This window comes from Athene cunicularia, assembly GCF_003259725.1.
Source record: "Athene cunicularia isolate RWA chromosome 1 unlocalized genomic scaffold, athCun1 chr1_part2, whole genome shotgun sequence".
In the NCBI taxonomy this organism is placed as follows: domain Eukaryota; kingdom Metazoa; phylum Chordata; class Aves; order Strigiformes; family Strigidae; genus Athene; species Athene cunicularia.
Window position 1 is genome coordinate 27,003,637 of NW_020799092.1, and position 19,385 is coordinate 27,023,021.

A 19,385-nucleotide genomic window follows, 5' to 3' on the forward strand; every position below is an offset into this window, starting at 1 on the left:
AAGAAAACAAAAGAAAATAAAACAAAAGAAATAAAACAAAAGAAACAAAAGAAATAAAAGAAATAAAAAATAAAACAAGATAAAAGAAAAAAGAATTAAAAGAAAAAATAAATAAAAAAAGAAAAAAGACTTCTCAGCTACAGCAGAAAGGGAAGTGATTAATGGGGTTAGTGCGATGAAACTGCGAGCCGATGGAAGTCCTGACGGTGGAAAGAGGGTGAGGGGAGAGCAAAACCAACCCGAAAAAGAGATGGTGGAGTTACCTGCCGCGGTCTGCCGGCGGCGGGGCTTGCGCGGGGCGGGGCGAAGAGCCGCGGGAAGGCGCGGTGTGTGCCAGCAGGTGCCAGCAGATCTGCAGCCGCTCCAAGGCCGCCTCCTCAGCCACTCGTGTTTGGAAGCCAATAGCCAAAGCTCTCCTCCTCTCCAAACTGCTTTGCTTCTGTTTAAAAAAAAAAAAAAAAAATTAAAAAAAAAAATCAGGTTTTAATCTCTTAAAGCCAAAGCCCAGCCACTCACAGGTGCTTTGCTGCAGTGTATTAAGGCATTTAAGAAATATTTAGCCCAGTTCCCCCGTATTTTCTAGCAGCAGTGCCCAGCTTTCCCTGCACACCACGGAAGGAGGCAGCTGAGCGTGTAAACCAGACGCCCAGATCTGTAAAACTGAGCCTAAGGATGCTACTGCACAACTGTGCCTCCAGGTTCCCGTGGGAAAACCCTGTGGAAAAAGCGTCACTCTCCGATTTTAATTTCTTAACTGGAGTTTTCAAAACTACTCGTGGTACCGTTTTAAACACTTTTGACAACTCAAAGTACCTGTTGGTGGAAGTTTCTCAAACATAGGTCTTAGAAGATTTTCTTTCCTTCTGTAGTCGGTCACTTCTATTGTTTTGGGGTACACTCAGGCTTCACAGGTTTTGTGTGCCTAAATCACAGATTTAACCGTTCTCTTTTGTTTGTTAAGTGTCGGCGTTGTGTTGATATTCTGCTATAGTTTTCGGAAGAATTTTGGGAAGGATGGCCAGTTTTGCAGATGAAACAGAAACCCACTGTTTTAACTCCATATCCCGTGTTACTTTTGGCAAGAACAGATGTGTTGACCGTGCTGACTTCACTTTCAATCTGCATAAGAACACTGTGTCCTTGTGAACTGTCCCTAAATATTCCCTAGACATCACTTCTCACTCTGTCATTTTTTTTTTTTATATTACTATATTGCACTGTCCCTGGAAAGGCTTAATGAATGTTTGCAGATAATTTGTAGCGATAAGGAAGATGGAGGATAGGGTCAGAGAGAGCAGGAAGGGTGAGTTCAGTCTCACCTGAAAACTGATGTTTGGCTGAGTTGGAGAAGCTCTGCAATGCTGCTGACTCTGCCTTCCGCCCATCACCACAGTCATGAAAGTGTTTTAACAGGCTGACATTTAGGGTTCAGTAAACCTGAAGGTCAAAGATCCTGTGTTTTAAAGGAACCAGGTGATACTCTTCTCCCTAAACCCCAGTAACTCGGCGACATCCAGCTCGGAATGCCATTTGACACTGCACTGTGATAACCTTGGAATGTATTGCTAAAGAATTTGCTGAGTATTTTGTCAGCTGTAGACAGGAGTCACAAAGGCTTGCTAAATACTGTCCTGAGCTTGAGACTCAAGGTTAGACCCATCCTGTAGGTTTACAATACCTCGCTGCCTTCTTTGTTTCATATTAATTTAAGAAGTAACATGAGAGGAAATATTTGTGAAGAAAGGCCCTTGAAAGCTTTTCCATTTTTCAGTCTGAATCAATCCTGTAAATGTTACTACCTTTTCCTGTAAATCTTGCTCCTTTTATATCCTTAGACTATAATAACTATTAATTAAAAACCCCGATGGCATCACAACAATAATAAATTGCATAAGCTCTGGATTCTCTTGCAAGGGGCTAGGAAGATCACTAAGAACAAAGGATATCAATACTTTCCAATCAAATACAGGACAAAAGTAACCATATAAAATGCAATCGAAAGGAGGTTTAGTATACTTTTCCAAACGTACAACAAGGGGTAGCAGTGTATTATTTTCCATTATATTTCCTTGTAATTTGAAATGTATATGACGGAGACGAGCAAACAAGAAAAACTGGCATAAAGTTCAGTAGCAAAAGTCACAGAAGAAGATGCTGAAGTGTGTTGAAACCTGCAGGATTTGAAATAGGAAGAAATATCTTTCAAGAAGCAATGAAGAAAGGAAAGTAGTGTTGCTATAATCAAGAAACTCTGAGGTAAAACACATACTTCCAATAAAATACCTACAGAAGCTTACCCCGTGGTTCAACCCAAGAGTCCTCTCTCGTAGTAAATGCACGTGTTTATCCAAGTGCACTACAAAAATACCCAAATCCAGTTGCTTATTTTGGGCTTTCTTACAGACTTTGGAAATATTACTGGACATGATGTAATCGGGATAAGAAGTGGGGCTGTTGGTTTTGGCTGGAAGAGGCAACGTGATTACTCAGCTGTGGTTTTATGCACCAAGATCCACTGGTGATTTACTTTTGCCATCTTGCTGTTTAAAAAGTTATGATAAAGTAAATCTCTGTATGCATTATGCCGGCACCTGCTGGTTTGGAAGAAAACCAGTAAAACTCATCATGAAAGTTTACTGAGCTTGCTGAAAAGTATCTTTAAGACACCAACTAACTTGTGTCTTTTTTTTTTTTTCATAGCAGGAAGCCGGTTTGCCCCTGCTGATTGAGATAAAATTCCTTCTACATGCACAATGGAACCACCAGTTACTCCCTGGTAGGTGATTACTTTTTTCTACCTCGGAGCTGACTGGATCTCAACAGTTTGTCATCTTTATAAACAGAATAGTTTATAAATTGCTTTGAAGAAAGATACTATCAGAAATTCAAAATATGTTTTCAAACCCCAGCGTCAGTTCACTTAGAGTTTACCTAAGATGGAATACAGAGATTAATTTTCAAAACACAATCTTTTAATTTTTACTTCCAGCACTGTGTGCATATAAGCTTTGCAGAGTGACACAATCTGTAAAATAATTCTGTGTGTAACTGCAGTTGTAGACTAGAGCTTATTTTCAAAGCTGCCAAATGACAAGCACATCTCAATGCCAGATACCAACAAGGTCTCCCTACAGTCAGCTTTTACAGAGCATAACTACGTGTAAGTTCTGCAAGACTCTCACACTGTCTGAATCGCAGTCGGTATTCTTCAGAGTGAACAGGCTGCTGCTGTCCTGTGCTTTCAGCTACAGCTTTGGGGAAATTTTTTTGGAGATCTCTTCTATAGTAAAAGGCTTTAACAGATTTGACTCCACACTGAATATAGTACAAAATGCCAGAATATCACCTCATAGCACACTGCCTTTTAGGATCAAACACAACCTGTTCAATCCTTTTACCTTGGCTTTTTTTTCCCCCAATACTAAAGTAACAATTAACAATTATTGTTAACAGTTATTGGCTTAATAATTAATAATAAATTAATTCCCATAATGAAAATCCATTTTCTAGGGTCCAGTAACATTAGCAGTGGTGAGAGTGTAACCATTTCATTATAGCCATGTGGAAAAAATACATATTAAAAAGGGTAAATAATGGGAGAAGTGAGCTCTGTCAGCTGCAGTCTTTCTGACCTTGAATTTAATTTGAGCTGTTTATGACGAAGTCTGAATATATGAGTTTGCTTTGAAAATCTAAGGAGTGTAACCGACTGGGATGTCCTTTGATGAAATAGGTTGTCTTTTGCACCTTTCTGCCAAAAAAACAACCAAAGGAGCTCTGTCACAAGGTCCTTATCTGTTCTGAACAGCAACAATGCGTGAAGGGATGTGAAAGGGAGAAAAGCCATTTCGAAGGAGACGCAGAACTGAAATGGAAAAAAAGGAGCAAAAACAAAACCAAAGGGAATACAAAAAAAAAAAAAAAGAGAGAAAAAAAAGGTAAAAGGAAATAAAACATTATAGAGACTGTAAGGAATTGATTTAAATCAAGCAGATTACTGCAAAGAAGGGGCAGAATGCCAAACAGAAAGTTGCAAATACTCAAACTTTGCTTGAATAAGATGCTGCTGTTAAAAAACATGACTAGATCAGAGAAATGAACCTTAAGAATTATTATTTTAAGAACCTGCTGGTGAACTGACATAAAGGTCTCTCTTGGTTGATCAAGCATCAGCTGTTGAAACGTTTGCCAAAATATTTGCTGAAATAAAATATATTAGGGACAAAAGTAGAAGTGTTACTCTGCTCTGTTAGAACATATCAGATGCAGTACTAAGTAATAAGGAGGTTTTTTCTGCTTGGCTGGGCTTTTGTGGTCCAGGCATATATTTATTTATATATTTTGTGGACCTAAGAATATATTTAACAAACCTAAAAACACAATCAGCAAGCAGAGAGCCTATAACATGGGTCCAGTACGCAAGCAGAGAAGTGCAGTGGAGAAGCACAGGTTAAGAGCTTGGATTTCTCTTGAACTGCAGCAAAAAGGAGCCCTGAGGAGAGGATCCCCGTGACCCTGCGGGGTGCCCAGGCACTGTCTGTTGTAAACCCAGAGTGCCCAGAGGACTGAGGGGCACTGCAGATTTGTTTGCATAGTGATGCTGTTGACTGCCCAGATCTCATGTTATTTCCTAGTAAACAAACTTTAGCTTTGAGGGGGTTGGGAATATGATCTCTCCTGTAGCTTAAATAGTTGTGCCTCACTCCTCAGGTGGGGTACAGCTGAGGTTATCTGTATCTGTAATTCCTGTGAAGGGAATTCTGCAAGGCAAGCTGCAAATCTAGCACCAAGTCCAGGGATGTGAGCCAAGTGAAATCTTACTCAAGAAGCAAAGTTCTCTGTATCCAGCCAGCTGCCATGCCTTACACCCTGTAGTATGCCTGAAGAGAAATGAAGCATTACACCCCGTTGACATTACACTTGCTTGGATTAACATCACCAACAGATGAGAACTGTATTCTGTATCGTACCGATTTTTGGCAGGAGATCTCACTTACAAGTCTCATTTAGTGCATGTTGTAACGGAGTGTTTTGCTATAGCGTATGCTCTCATTCCACTCAAGATTACAGATCCCAGCCCAGAGATATTTGGACATTTACCTTCGATTTTTTTTTATTTTTATTTGAGCATCCGAGCCTTCACGCAGAAACTCACCGGTAGTGTATCACAGAAAGAAGACATTCAGGCAGGATTACCAGAGCAATGTCTTCAGGCCTCAGCTTTAACTACTTGAACACTACTTGAACTACTTAAACATCAACACTTCAAAAGTTATAATATGAAGGTCCTTCATTCTACAGAAGAAAAACAGCTATAAGGTTACTTCTGAACTGTAATATTTTACTAGAATATACTACAGTAAGAAATTGCTCTGCAAAACTTTCAGTCTGTTGTTCTGTTAATTGGCTCTGCATCACTTTAACTAGATGAGGCATAAAAGGCTCCATGACCTCCAGTTTTACTGGGTTTCTCATGTAAGTTGTCAACTCCAGCACTGACTCAGCACAATATGTCTCTCTCCAGAATTTCTCCTTCTTAAAAAGAAACAATAAAAGTAGAATTAGGTTTATTCTACTACTGCAATCTTGATTATAGCAAATGGTACGTAGTTTGTGGGAAACTTTTAAAAAGTCAGCTTTCTAATAAAAGGCTGCCTTGTCCTGCTACATCCCTCATAGCAGTGACTCGTAGCAGTAGAGATGAGAAAAAAAAAAAAATCAAAATCAAAACCAATTTACCTATGCAGTGTGTTCCAGGTTGAAAAATTTCCTGAAAAAAAGGAAAAATCCCAATACCTCCAGGTGGTTTCGCCTAGGTGTTAGTCCTGTTTTGTGTGGAAAGATAAAATAGTTAAAAGGTTTGGGTAACAGGAATTTCCCAAGATTTCAATCTCCTTCAGGCTCATGGTGCATTTTCAATCGTTATCTCCTCACCTGCTATCTAGAGCAAATATTGCACTGCACACCATGAGATGCCAGAGCCAGAAGAAATCTTGTGCCGTGACATTCTTTTACTCCTGTGTAAAAGGCTAAGATTTGATTTGGTGTCTTCAAAGTGAACCACCACTGTCATTAAAGCTTTTCAAGAGTTCTAGTACAAAAAGCCACTGCCTTTTATTTTTCACTCTTCAACTTCTCAGCAGAGCAAAAAGCCAGTCTTTTGATTTTTCTGCCACAAGAGATCTGTGGAAATAATAAAACCTGTACTATCACTAGACTGGACAGCAACATGCACCACAGAGATCTGCCTGGTTGACATTTATGAAGAACATTTGCAAAGAAGGGTGTCTCGGAAGTATTTCCTGGAAAGGCATCAGAGTATGTTGTAGTAGTGCAAGGCTGTTAACAGTCACAGAGAGATCAAATTCAGTCTGCACCTATCCTGTTGTGGGCTGTGTTCCTGTTACATAGCACATGCTACAGAAACTGGTACTTGGGCAAGGGAATCCACAACAACAGAGAGTACACCTAGAATTTGGTGCCCGTAGGTTGAAGTCAGCGAGATCTTTTGGCCATACTAAAATAAAATTCAAGGAAGGCAACAACAACAAAACTGTGCTGGTTTTTTAATGACACAGAAACTTAAATGATGTAAGTACTTGTAACTTAGTCAAATCCCTATTTGAATAGTTGTTTAACTTCCTGTAGTTTTAACTGAATACCTCCTGTTCACAGGCTTAATTAAGCTGTTCCATGATTTTATACAGGGAAAGGGTGAGCAGGTTTAGAAAGAATCCCTTGGGTTTACAAATTTAGTTTGGTATTTTAGCTGTATTATTAAAGTTGCACTGGTGGGCATAGCAGTCATTATCTGACTTAAACACTTTGGAATGAAAGCGTTAGGTAAATATAATAACAATTCATATAAAAAGGGTCATTTCAGGGACTGATAGTGAGCAGAATAAATTACTTAACTAGAGGCTGAAGAGAATTACAGACTAACTTGGAGAAACCTACTGCAAACTTTGTGTGTTAATATAAATTTAATATTTAAATTTAATACAAATTTAAATAAATCCCTCGCAAAATGGTTAAAAGGACGTTACAGTAAGGTTCAAGCTCAAAGTCTTGCCTCTGTATCCCTGATTTGCTTCACCATGGATTCACAGTATGATGCTACTTTACAGAAACACATACTTCTTTCTCCCGTCCTACCTCTCCATCTTTTAGTACATAGGATGGATGGTGTTCGCTTCAAAAATTTTTCTCATTATTGTCAAATGTACAATGTTTGCGCTTAATATAGTGCATGTTCTCTAAACCACTTCGGAAGATGAAGCTATTTATTTATCTGCAATTAAGTATTTTCTTTATACAATGTCTTGTCATTTATTTTTAAACTTCCTGTGAGATAAGAGGAAATTTATCTCTATTTGATTGATGGGAGAAAAAGTGACATGTATTGAAATTAAAGTAAAATAATATTAATTTGGTTGCTTATTTTTAGGTTACTAGAATCTGCTTTTTGTTCTATTACTTTGCATTTTATAGGATCTGAAATATTCAAAGTACAGTTACCACTGACTACAGCTGTAGCTGGGAGTGTTATTTGTCCAAATCAGATCTGGATCCTCAAACTTTGCACCCAGATAGCAAAGAACAAAGTACTAGTGACCACATTAAAATTTTTTTTGAGGGGTTTTTGTCCAGATTAGCACAAGAACTCTGTGATAGATGAAAAGACTAAATCTACTTCCTGAGTAGGGATGGACTGCCTGAACTCTGGGATCGTCATTTTCTGTTCATTCCTTGTTTGATGCAAAGCAGTGGTGTTATCTAGCATACAGACCTGATTCATCTGCAGAGACAGAAGTATGAGGAAGAAATAATCAGAGACTCTAATTCAAGACAGTACCAAAACACCTGTAAGATGCTAAAAATATGCATTTCCACTCTTAACTAACCTGACTTTGCATCCACAGTGTTCTTTTAACACTGTTCCAAGTGTAAGATTAGTGAAAGACAAACATGAAAATTCCATGATGTGGTTTTTGGACTGCAGACTTTAGAAGCAATTCAAGGACCTTTGTCACCTAGGCGAAGGAACTGATAGTAGAAGAAAAGTTAACAGGCTCTAAATACAGAGATACTTGTGATGGGTGAAGCTTTCCCTGTGGGTTTCACGGATACCAGGAATAGCAGAGGAATGGTGTGATTCAGGAACCCTGGGCTCCCGTTCAGGTTTGCAGGGAAGCATTTTCTATTCTGCATTTCCAATTTTATGCACGCAGCAGCACCTCCATTCTGCTCCTGCCAGTCTGTTAGAGAGTCCCGCCTCTATCCCAAGTTGATCCTTTGCCCCTAGTTCCTTCTATGTTTCTCAGTCTTCCTATTTCAATCCTGATTTCTCTACCCAGCCAGACGTACTCTCATTTTGAGAAAATCATTGATTCGCAGTACATTCAAACACAGTTTCTTTGCCAGGTCACATTTAGTTTCCTCTTTCCTTATCCCTCAGCACTTACCCTACTCTTGTCCTTCCTTTGCACAACAAGGTGCAGTCCTACTTTGTCCCTTTTCTGGCTCTTTGGGCCAAACCACCCCCTTTTCCTTGCACATCTTGGCTCCCTGTCAGACTCGTCGTTTCTTCCCCGCCACCTGCTTCCCTCACAGTCGCAGAGTCCCTCCTTTCTCTTTCACATGAAGACAACTGGTTCTGGCTCTCCCCTCATCTTTTCCTCTGCTATCAAGCCAGTTCATGGTTTCTTCCCATCTTAATTCCCCTGCACAACACGTTTTTGTTGCGGGCAGGAGCCGGGCTCTCACAGCTGTGAATCATCTCCCAGGCTTAAGGGCCAGCGTGTACTGCACCTGGGCTACCACGGCCACCACCAGCCCTGCCGTGGCCTCGGCCAGGCCCTGCGGGAAACACCTCATGACCCATCCAACCCCTCACACAACCACCTACCAGCAAACCCTGGTCTGTAGCACAGGCAGCGACAGCAAAAGCAGCTCCCCCTGCACCTCACAGGGCAAGGAAACGCTGGGGAGAGCCTTTTCGACTCAAAAAAAATGCACATAAATTGCAATAATTCTTCTTAATCTGCAGAACTAACAAACCTGCTCTCCTATACGTGACTTTCTAACGGCTTGCTATACCCGTGCAGATGCTGGTTTAAAGCCAGATTCGTGCTGCCAAGAGAGCAGCAGCAGTTTCTGCCTGTCTTCCCTGTGGCAGGACTCTTCCCTCTGCCCAGCTGCTGCCATGGCTGCTAATTACACCAATTGTAATTACCTTTGCGATCACCACACTTCACTCAAATTTGACTGGAGGTGCCAGGCGGGTTCAAGAGCTGTGGGAAGAGCTGGCCTCTTGCCTCAGGTGGTCAAGTTCGAAAATAAAAGTGCAGTTAACTCCTGGCCTAGATACTGGCAGAGACAGTAGGGCCAAGCTGGCTTGTGGTGGGTTTGCAACCACGGTGGCCACTGGCCCCCAGCTGGAGGCCACGGGCGGGCAGGTGGGGGGCGCACAGTGGCCCTGAGGTGCCCCCAACAGCAGCCAGCCCCTCAGGCGAGCCCTGAGAGATTTGCGGGTCCGGAGCGAGCCTGCCCTGCCTGATGGCTGCCCCTGCAGCTGGTAGCTGGCTCTCCTCTCCGGCCTGCACTCAGGAAAACTCAAGCCTTCTCCTGTCAGGACGGGCTCAGCTGCCTTAGGGAGCGGTAAGTAGCTAGGAATGTTTTTTTTCTCAGTGGAGAAAGCCGCGGTTTATGAGGTTTAGTCCCCTCACTGTTCCTGTACCGGTCCCCGGGCTGCCGCCAGGGCGGCAGCAGCCCTCAGGCGCCATCTTGTCCCCGCGCAGCCGCACCCATCCTCGCCTCAGGCAGCCCCAGGGTCCCCGCCAGCCCGCCCCGTGGCCTCTGAGCGCCGCTTCACCCCCAGTTCTCCGAGAGGTATCTGTTTATTCCGCTCTATTTTATCGCAAACACCAGAAAAACATCCCCCAACCCAGCGCACCACTGTCAGGTGGAAGGTGGTTGAGCAGCAGCCAGGCACGGGGCCTGGAGATGAGGGCAGAGTCGGGGCCGCCTCACCGCAGCCCCCGAGCTGCTGGATTTGTCGGGCTCAGTGCTACAGGTGACAGCCCCTGCTGCCCCTCTGGTGTCGCCAGCTGGCGCTTCCCCATTTCGGAGCGGGGGCACTTGAAAGGTGAGAGCAGAGTGGGATGATACGATGGGAGATTGCTCGGTCTTGCTGGGGGCTTGCTTAACCTTCTCCACATAGAGATTTATTTAAATATGTTTCAGCTTGTTATGGTTTACTTTTATGAGGAGAAGGTGAGGCAATTTCTACTCTGCACATAGAGTACACTTTTCCTCTCCCTTTTTCTCTCCCATGAAGTTCAAGCTCCTGACAGAAAACACAGGAGGGCTACTGGCTCTCAAGGGGAAAAAACAGGGACAGGCCAAATGATTTTCCTCAGCCTTGCTCTTAGAAAATGCTAAATTGCTATTGCAAAATGTCAGCCAGAATGGTTAGATGTTGGGAAGATCATAGAGTAGGTAAAGACTGGGTCCTTGAATAGAAAGGAGCGGGAAAACTTAACCATGTATATTATTAACAGTGCTATTATAAAAAAAGATAGCTCACGGAATAGAGATGTGGTAAAAAATCCAGATTAATTGTGAAGAAACTCATGCCAGAAGGAAAGAATGAGATATTTTATCTGATGCCTGTTTTCAGATGACCAGTAATAATACGCAGTATGCACTGAAAATACGTGTGTGCTTCTGCTGTATGTGAGCAAGGCTTGGCATAGGTAATGCATGAAGCTGCTGCAGGATATAACTTAGCAAATCAGACTAGGACACTTACCAGTAAAAAAAAAATGTAAAACATCTCCAGGAGTTTTATCTTGCTAACTAAATGCATTTTAAAATTGTACTTTGTTGTATGTGGTCTAACAGCTCAGAATTCTCCCAGCGCTCACTGCTTCTCTAGGCACAAATCCAGGACTTGTGGGGGGAGTGCCTGGCGGGCATTGTAACTGAAACAATATACACTGGTTCAGCTACAGGTGACTCAGTTCTGAGTGTAGATAAGTCTTTGGAAGTAATGATGTAAATATTCCATTTTTTAAAAGATAGTGCGTAACATTGGGAACGTGCCAGACATATGCAATACCCCAGGTTTCAAACACAGTGGAGGAATTAAAAAAAGAATATACGGACCTGAAGTAATAAAGTATATGATATAAATGTTTACCTTCAAGTAAATATCTTTTTCATCCTATGGTGAGGTATTTTGAATAATATAACGGGAATCCTGTGTTCCATTTTTGTTACTTAATTCCATGGTAATAACCTTGTGTATGGAAGTACAGCCATCTGCAAAACTCGGTCTTTTTTAGGTAGGAGATCTGCCACGTTTCACTGTTGTGTGGAACAGATTCTGTGGTACCAAACAAAGCAGGACTGGGCCATCCTACAGTCTGAGCCAGGTTTGCTCTCTGCAGAACAAATAGCACAGTGAGCTCTTGTTTTTACAGCAGAGGACCTCTTAAATGTTGCACAATGCAAATAAGGGCAACAGTATATACATAAGTAGTTCAGCTCTCAATGCCTTGTGTATCTTAATAGTTCCTAGGAACTGTAACTGTGTACTCGAGCAGAAATAATTCCCTTTAGAGATGAACTCGGTGCAAAGTGTTTTATGACTTCTAGGACATTTTAAGCATTGCTTGGCATAACGCCCGCCCCGCAGCCAGCGTCTTCAGAGGAAAGTAAAACCTCTATTGTGATAGTAATTGTTTGGAGCATGCACTTTCTATTATAGTTTGTATGTGTGGCAACTCTACTGTATAGCTTATGTACTCTGTTGATACAGTGTTTATTTTTAACTATGGGTAGTTTATTTCTGTATAACACAACCAATCCACATTTTGTTCCTGATGTATGCATACGAGCATGTAAACGGTATAACTTAAAATTTAGGTTGAAAGGGACCTCTAGAGATTGTCTGAGCTGGACTGTTGCATGGGGTTATTCCATCTCACTTCCAAGGCCTGGCATTTCCCTCTGCTGAACTTTGTGAGGTTCCTGTCAGCCACTTTTTCCAGCCTGTCGAGGTGCTTCTGAATAGTAGCTCTGCCTCTTGGTATATTGATTGCTCAGTCTAATTTGGTGTCGTCCATAAACTTGCTGAGAGCGTACTGCATCCTATCATCCAAGTTATTAATAAATATTTAGAGTTTGATGCTCTCATGTAATTTATTGGCTTACTCTGCTAAAGCTGTTGAAATATGCCCTGTATTGAGATTCTCAGTGATAAGAAGGATGGGTGCTCTTCTCTGATCTTGTATAGTAGACAAACCTTCCAATCATCAACAAAGATAGAATTCACCATGAGTTTTCACAAACAGGAAATAAAATCCAGATCAAGAAAGAGTGAAATCTTAAATTCATGGAAGCTAATAGATATTTTGTCACTAATTATATATACCTTTAAAAATCCCAGCTAGCTTTTATTAAAAACACCTATGTGAAATTCAAATAATTAACTATTTTTTAATGTGGCTTTTCTATGCACTGCACAGATTCTTCTACACAGTTTAGTCCTGTTTAACTTAACCTTGAGTAGATGAATGTATCTGCAGATTTCCTTACTAACTGAGAACCCTTTAGACTTCTCTGGGGAAATTCTTCACTATCCAGAATCAGGTACTAATTAACAGTACACAAGTAGACTTTGTGTATGATTGATTTTAAAATGGTTTAAGAGTTAGCACCTAAAACCACTAGAGAAAGAAGCTAACAAGACTGCAGGTATAAACTTCCAAGGCAATATTTGGAGCTATCAGAGTTTCTTGAAGCCTAAGAAATGCTACAGAGCCTTCTTTCACTCATCTTTCCTGGGTCTAAAACCACTTCATCTGCTTGAAATAAAATATATCGGCCTCTGTTATTCTGTAGGTAGCACAGAAACTAATCCTAGCATGGTGTTAGGGTATATCTACAAAAACAAGTGTAGTCAAGAGGCTTGCAAAAGTGCTCTGAGCTGGCCTGCCAGCAGCTGTGTCTGGTTCTGGGACTGTGAATTAGTTGGGAAGCGGGACATACCATTACAGGTTCAGAGCTCTGTGAGCGTGGCTGCCTGTCCTCCAAAGGACCGAGCGCCTGGGCAGTACAGGAGTGTCAAAGCACAGGCCTGTGCACGTGTGTGTGGAGGTACCTTCCACACACCATGGCTAGGGAGCAGGGCAGGGTCACTTTGAATACATGCAGACTATCAGACGAGGAGGGAAGTGGCATAGAATAAAGCCTCGACTACAGCAGAGAGTTAGATTGCTTTGGTCTTCCCATAAAGTCACAGAGTACAACTCAGATTATTTTAATCCTCGAAAGTTACAGAATACAAACTGCCTCATATGAGGCCTGCTTGTAGTTAACTGTGTGCAAGGGAAAAATTATGCTGTATCTATATTGATACACTCTTCCCTTCAGGTGATTATCCTTTTCAGAATCACGCTTTAGGTCTCTTTACTGGTCAGAAAGTCCCTGTTCTCAGGAACTGCGGTGGCATTTTAGTACTGAAAGAAGGGGCTTGAGCACTCCTCGCTTCCCCACCACATCAGACGCCTTCACCACTTCGGTCCCTCTTATCCATTAGCTTGATAAGAGCTTAATTCTAGGTCTCTGTAATAAACCCTAGTAATCTTGTTGTGTGTCGTGGTTTAAACCCAGCTGACAGCCACATGCAGTTTCTCACTCACCCTTGCCCCACCCCTGGGGAATGGGGGGAAGAGTTGGAGAGGTAAGGGTAAGGAGAATCATAGGTTGAGATAAAAACCATTTAATAATTGAAATAAAGTAATAATAATAGAAAATACAAATGAGTAACGCACAGTGTGATTGCTCACCATCTGCTGCCTGATGCCCAGCCGGTTCCCAGTTAGTGATCCCAGAGAAGAATCCTGAAACGACAGTCCCGGAAGCCAGAGTGAGCTTCCTGATCAGCCCTTATCTATATACCGAGTGTGACGTTAGATGATATGGAATATTTCACTGGCCAAATTGGGTCCGTTGTTTCGGCTCTGCTCCCCCCCAGCTTCTTGCGTACCTGCGCACTAGCAGCGCACGAGAAGCTGAGAAGTCCTTGGCTTCTTAGCAACAACTGCAAACATCAGTACGTTATCAACATTCTTCTCGTATCAAATCCCATGCTGAATCCAAAACACAGCCCTATTTAACTACTGAGAAGAAAGGAAAAAAATAAATTAGTTCTATCCCAGCTGAAACCAGGACATTGTCTTACCTTATGTCATTTTTCTTCTGCTGTCCCCTATTTCTGTTTACATCCTGTGGGAGAAAGCCTTCTCTTTTCATTAGCTTTGCAGTTTTCTTAGCTAAGTCACATATTCTAACCACGGCACTTTTTAAGTGACTGAGAGCCAGCTCTGCCTTTGCCATCTGGCAGCAGAGCTCAGGCCTAGGCTTTAAGCAGAGTGAGAACCACTGAGGTGCTCCTGCCCTGCTATGCTCAGCACCAGCATCACAAACCCTCTGCTCTGTGGCAGCAGCCACACCACCCAGGGCAGGTGCCAGCTCCCAGTGCACAAAGCAGGGCCCATGCTGGCTCCATCTGTGGGCCTGACTTGCCCAAACCACTGTGCTGGGATCAACCATGCCTGAACATTGGGCGAGTCTCAGAAACAGAGGATGCACCTTCCTCCCTGCAGACTCTAAAATGCATCCGTATGCACCTGAGGGGACCATGTTTTTCATACGATGTGCAAGTCAATCTTTGCCATTCGTAGGTACTACCACTCCTCTGATTCCAGATCAGTGTGCTGTCAGGTGTACCTTTGGCTCTGGAGGGGCCTCCCTGCCCTCACCACCAAGGCAGTCAAGTATCTGGGCATGCCAGGGCTAATCTTCAGGTTTTCTTTATCAAACAGAAGGCAGCATCAAGACTTGTAGATGACTACAACTGACCCACCACCTGTGGTTTGCCTGCATTTTAGGAGAGTTTGTGTGATCTCTAGACTATGTTTTAAAAAGGTTATCTATATCTGAGACTTGTCATAACAACCAATTTCTGCTGCGCCCATGCCTTTGCCAAGCTTCATGCTATGGCAGATGCCACCAGCTGGGATACAGCGCTCCTCAAAGCTGCTTTTCAATCACTGTTTTCCTAAATACTCTCAGACTCTCTCACACATACCAAGTAGGTTTCCTGGGGTACTGACTGGGGCCCCCACAGTGTGAATGTGCTGTTAGGGCCACAGGAGGGCTTTTGCTTATAAATATAGTTTCATAGGATTAAAAAAAAAACCAAACCAAAACACCACAACAACAACAAAAAAAACGTAGCTCACTTTAATGTAGGTGTAACTCTCAAATATTGAGCAGGTCTAGCTGAATTTGGAAAGCATATAGAAAGTAGGAAAAATTTCTTATTATATGTTTTATGATGTGGCTTCAGCTTCTTTAATAATTCACTTTTACAAGCAAATAATTTGAATTTTTGTCTTTTTTAAATTACAGAATAGTCTTCCTTTCAACCAAGATTCAGTGTTATTGCAGTTTGAATTAGGATGTATTTGTGGTTATCCTTACCTTATGAACATCACTCATTTTTATTTCACACTCAAAGTAATGGCCAGAGCAGGGAGAGGGGGAAAGGAAAGCTGGAGTGGGAGAGGGAGGAAGAGAATTCATGTGTGTTGAAAGCCCAGACATCATAATCAATCAAGACCATAAAAAGTAGATTATTGTGCATTTTTCAGCTAAAAATGTGAATGCCTAGTGACAATCTGAGTAGTGAGAGAGTAAATTGTAAATAATGTTATCAGTAGATACAACTTTGCTAATCGATCACTGTTAATATTTTTCAGGTGTATAGCTTGGGGCGGGGGGGTGGTTGTGGTGTTTTGTTTTGTTTTGTTTTTTAGTTCAGCAAAAGTGTAAGCTTTGTATTTATTGCTTTTAAATCATCCAGCACATTCCATGGAGTGCTGCAGAGCTCTTTTTTTTTTCCCCCCAATATAGGCTGGAAGAGCTCCCTTTTTCTCAGTGTGGATTATTCGAGAACTACAGCTACATTTCTGTTATGATTCTTTCTTACTGTGGGTTGTCATGCACTTTGATATACCATTATCATTTTATGGAAGTAATTACTGATCCTGTCTTTAGCTAATTTTTAGGTATTGGAAAAGTTCATTTTCTGAAATAAAAACCAGAAGGAGATTAATTTTAAGTCCACTGCATGTATACAGAATGTTTTCTGTATTAATTCAGTAGGCTTTAGAATCAACTCCAAAGTAATAGTCTGTGCTTAAAAATGTGAGATCCCATTAAATTGAATGGGCTTTTCATGGGTTGTATTGAAGTCAGGATTCAGTTGAGAATAGTCAATTGAGATTGAGGGCAAGTTCTGTAATTTCTACTTAATTATAGACAATACATTATTAGGAAGTTATTACAGAATTTTGCAGAGGCTTGCTCTATTGCTATTTTATTCACTCAGGCATCACTGGAATAATTTTCAACATTGCTATCTTTTGCAAAGTTTTTTTAGCATCTTTCCTCCTTGAGATCACAGCAGCAGCTTTTTAGATGTGACAGCAACTGTTAGAAGATCAAAAGAAACTGTAATCACCAAAATCAGTTCTGTAACCAGTAAAAACTATTCCAATTAAAAACTAATCAGTTATGTGAGAAGCCTAGGTAGCCTCAGCCCAAATATTTCAGCATTTAGGAGATTAAATGATACTGTAATTTGGCACAAGAAGCGAGCAGCTCCTCAGGTCATCTCCAACATAGCTATCAGTCTGGGTTGGAAGATGGGCTGAGGCCTGCAGTTCTCAAATACTAGTAAGGAGCCTGCAGAGCTGAGTCAGCAGGATAACTGATGTTCAGCTACTCTGATGGCAGGGTACCACTACAGTGTATCATAAATTGTCTTACTGATGTGAAATATAAGGCTCGAATCTAAGAGGCAGATGACCTCTGATGGGAGGCTATAAATATAATGTCAAGGGATACATGTTCAGGACTGTATGCTCATAGTTGGCTTTTATACATCATATGTGTTTATGTTGAGATGCAAAGTCCAGTCTGTCTGTCAGAAATACTACTTCTCAAAAAAACTATTGTGCCTTCTCCCATATTAATATCTCACTTAACAGTGAGTTTTCTTACTGTGCCTTCTCCCATATTAGTATCTCACTTAACAGTGAGGTTTTTGTTATGCTCTAGAGGACATTAATTAAAGGTTCAAAGTAATCATTGCTGTTCATCTTGGACCTAGAGGTTTGATCTGGCCCATCTCTTCCATGAGGAGTTGAGGTAAGCACTGTCACTGCACACACTTCATAAATTGCACATCTTCCCTACCCAGTTTGCATTGTTTCTGATTCCTTATGCTACCCACCTGATATACTATTCCTCACATCATATTATTTTCAAAATCAGTTCTTTTATATTTTCAGTTCCTACCATCTGGAAGGAAATAATGCTTTTGCTGCTTTATGCCTTTTTTTTTTTCTTTTAACTTTCATGAGATGTTGCTACAAATCAGCCAAACAAGAGGAAGCATCTAACAACAAAAAGCAGAACAGCACTCATTGATGTTCTTACTGCTTGCCCTTCAAATGACCCATCCTATGTGAAACTTACCACTAAAAAGCAAAAATAACCCCAAACCCTAAACCTACAAGGCATTAAAGAAGGCACAGTAGATTTTTCAAAGCTGCCTTTCTTGGGTTTATATCTCAGCATAAGAATATAAACAGTATTTTAAAATCTAAATAGAAAATTTTATACGCATATAAATACTCATGCATTCAGACTCAGAGTTTACCTGGAGGTATGTCTTTAAATGAACTACGTCAGCTACAGAAATTAAGTTTAGCAAGATTAGACTCAGTCAATGCAGCAGAGAATCAGGCTTATTTCAGTAAAATTAGATGTAAATTGATCTTAGACTCCTTTCATTAAGATATTGCAGTGGATTGACTAAGTCAGTTTTAAAGTCTGTGTAATTAAGCCAATGTAATATATTGCCTGCAGGCAAGCTTTTAGATGTCAGGGGAAAGTTGTTAGGTCAATAAAATATTGAACCAAACCAGATTTTTATTATCTCTAGAACAATTATAGTACAGGCTTCTAAGGGAAGTCTGCTGTGAGAAAAGTTTGCCACATATCTACATACATATACGTGCATGTGTGTGTTTTGTGTGTGTCTGGCAAGTTCAACCTCTTTATATCAAGCATTTGGAGCAGTCTTGCCCAGATGCAGAAGCTGCTCAGAACTTCTGTGTATTTTGGTCAGCACTCACCCTCCAGTCCTGCTCTTCAGTGTCTCAGGTCTGCAGCTCCCCTGGGCACGGGATGCCTCTCAAGCCTGAGACATCCTCCAGCTCTTGCCTTCCTTCTGCGGTGTTCCACAGCTCTTCTCTCTCTGGCTACATTTACACCATGAGGCATGGTGTTCCGGGACACACTCATGTGTCCTCACCCCACAGATGGGAGAACTGACAATGCAAACTGTAGCCCTCTGATAATAAGGGTGTGTTTTTCCTGTAGAAATGAAAGGTGGGAAGAGTGGATGGGTATCGGTCTCACCTCTGTGTAGAGCAGGGTGTATCTGGGCCTTACAATTTAGAGGCTATTGCCCATGAACAAAGAAGACCAAAAAAAGAGAAGGCTTGTTCCTAAAAGCCCTCTACATTTGATTTAATAGAATCATAGAGGTTGGAAAAGCCCTTGAAGCTTCTTCAACCCAACCATGACCCTCCCCCTGACCGTTCCCAACTCCCCCAGACCCCTCAGCGCTGGCTCAGCCCGACTCTTCAACCCCTCCAGGGATCCCGGGGACTCCCCCCTGCCCTGGGCAGCCCATTCCAACGCCCAACAGCCCCTTCTGCAAAGAAATACTTCCTAATAGATGAGGAAGATGCTTTCATTGCTTTGACTTTCATTGAAGATGAGAAATGTGTTTGTGAGGGTGGCAATACTTGGTTATGCTCCAATAAGTTCAAACCCACCTGTGAATCCAGAAATAAACATGACAAACGTGAAGTGTTTGTCACAGCAATTGTAACTGCAAGAGTAGCTCCACTGCTGCCTTGGTGGTTGTGTGTAAACTGAAAAGGAAGTGGATAGTTTTGGGAATATGACCAATATAAATAACCATTCTAGTTGCTAAAATTTTGCTTATAATTGGACAGAAAGGCAATGTTGAAAATAAGATACAACATTAGGGCAAATTCTTTTCCACACAAATGTATGATAGACAGAAATCTAGAAAAAGATTGGTATCTCTGTTTCAGCTGGTTAGGAAATTATTTCTGCTGCCACTGCCAAAAAAACCCCACCCAAACAAACCCCTAACAATTTGGACAAGGTGTTTTGATGTTCATTGACACTTTTCAGGTTCTTTTTTT

The 19,385-nt window shown here is 41.5% G+C and overlaps 1 protein-coding gene across 1 annotated transcript in view; it reads right to left on the reverse strand.

The window, feature by feature from the left end:
• FAM118A (family with sequence similarity 118 member A) overlaps positions 1–376 on the reverse strand; it is a 12,068-nt gene extending 11,692 nt beyond the window's left edge. The window contains exon 1 of the mRNA XM_026868640.1: positions 264–376. The gene's annotated coding sequence lies outside the window, so the exon portion shown is untranslated. The remainder of the gene's footprint in view (positions 1–263) is intronic.
• Between the last annotated feature and the right edge of the window lie 19,009 nt (positions 377–19,385).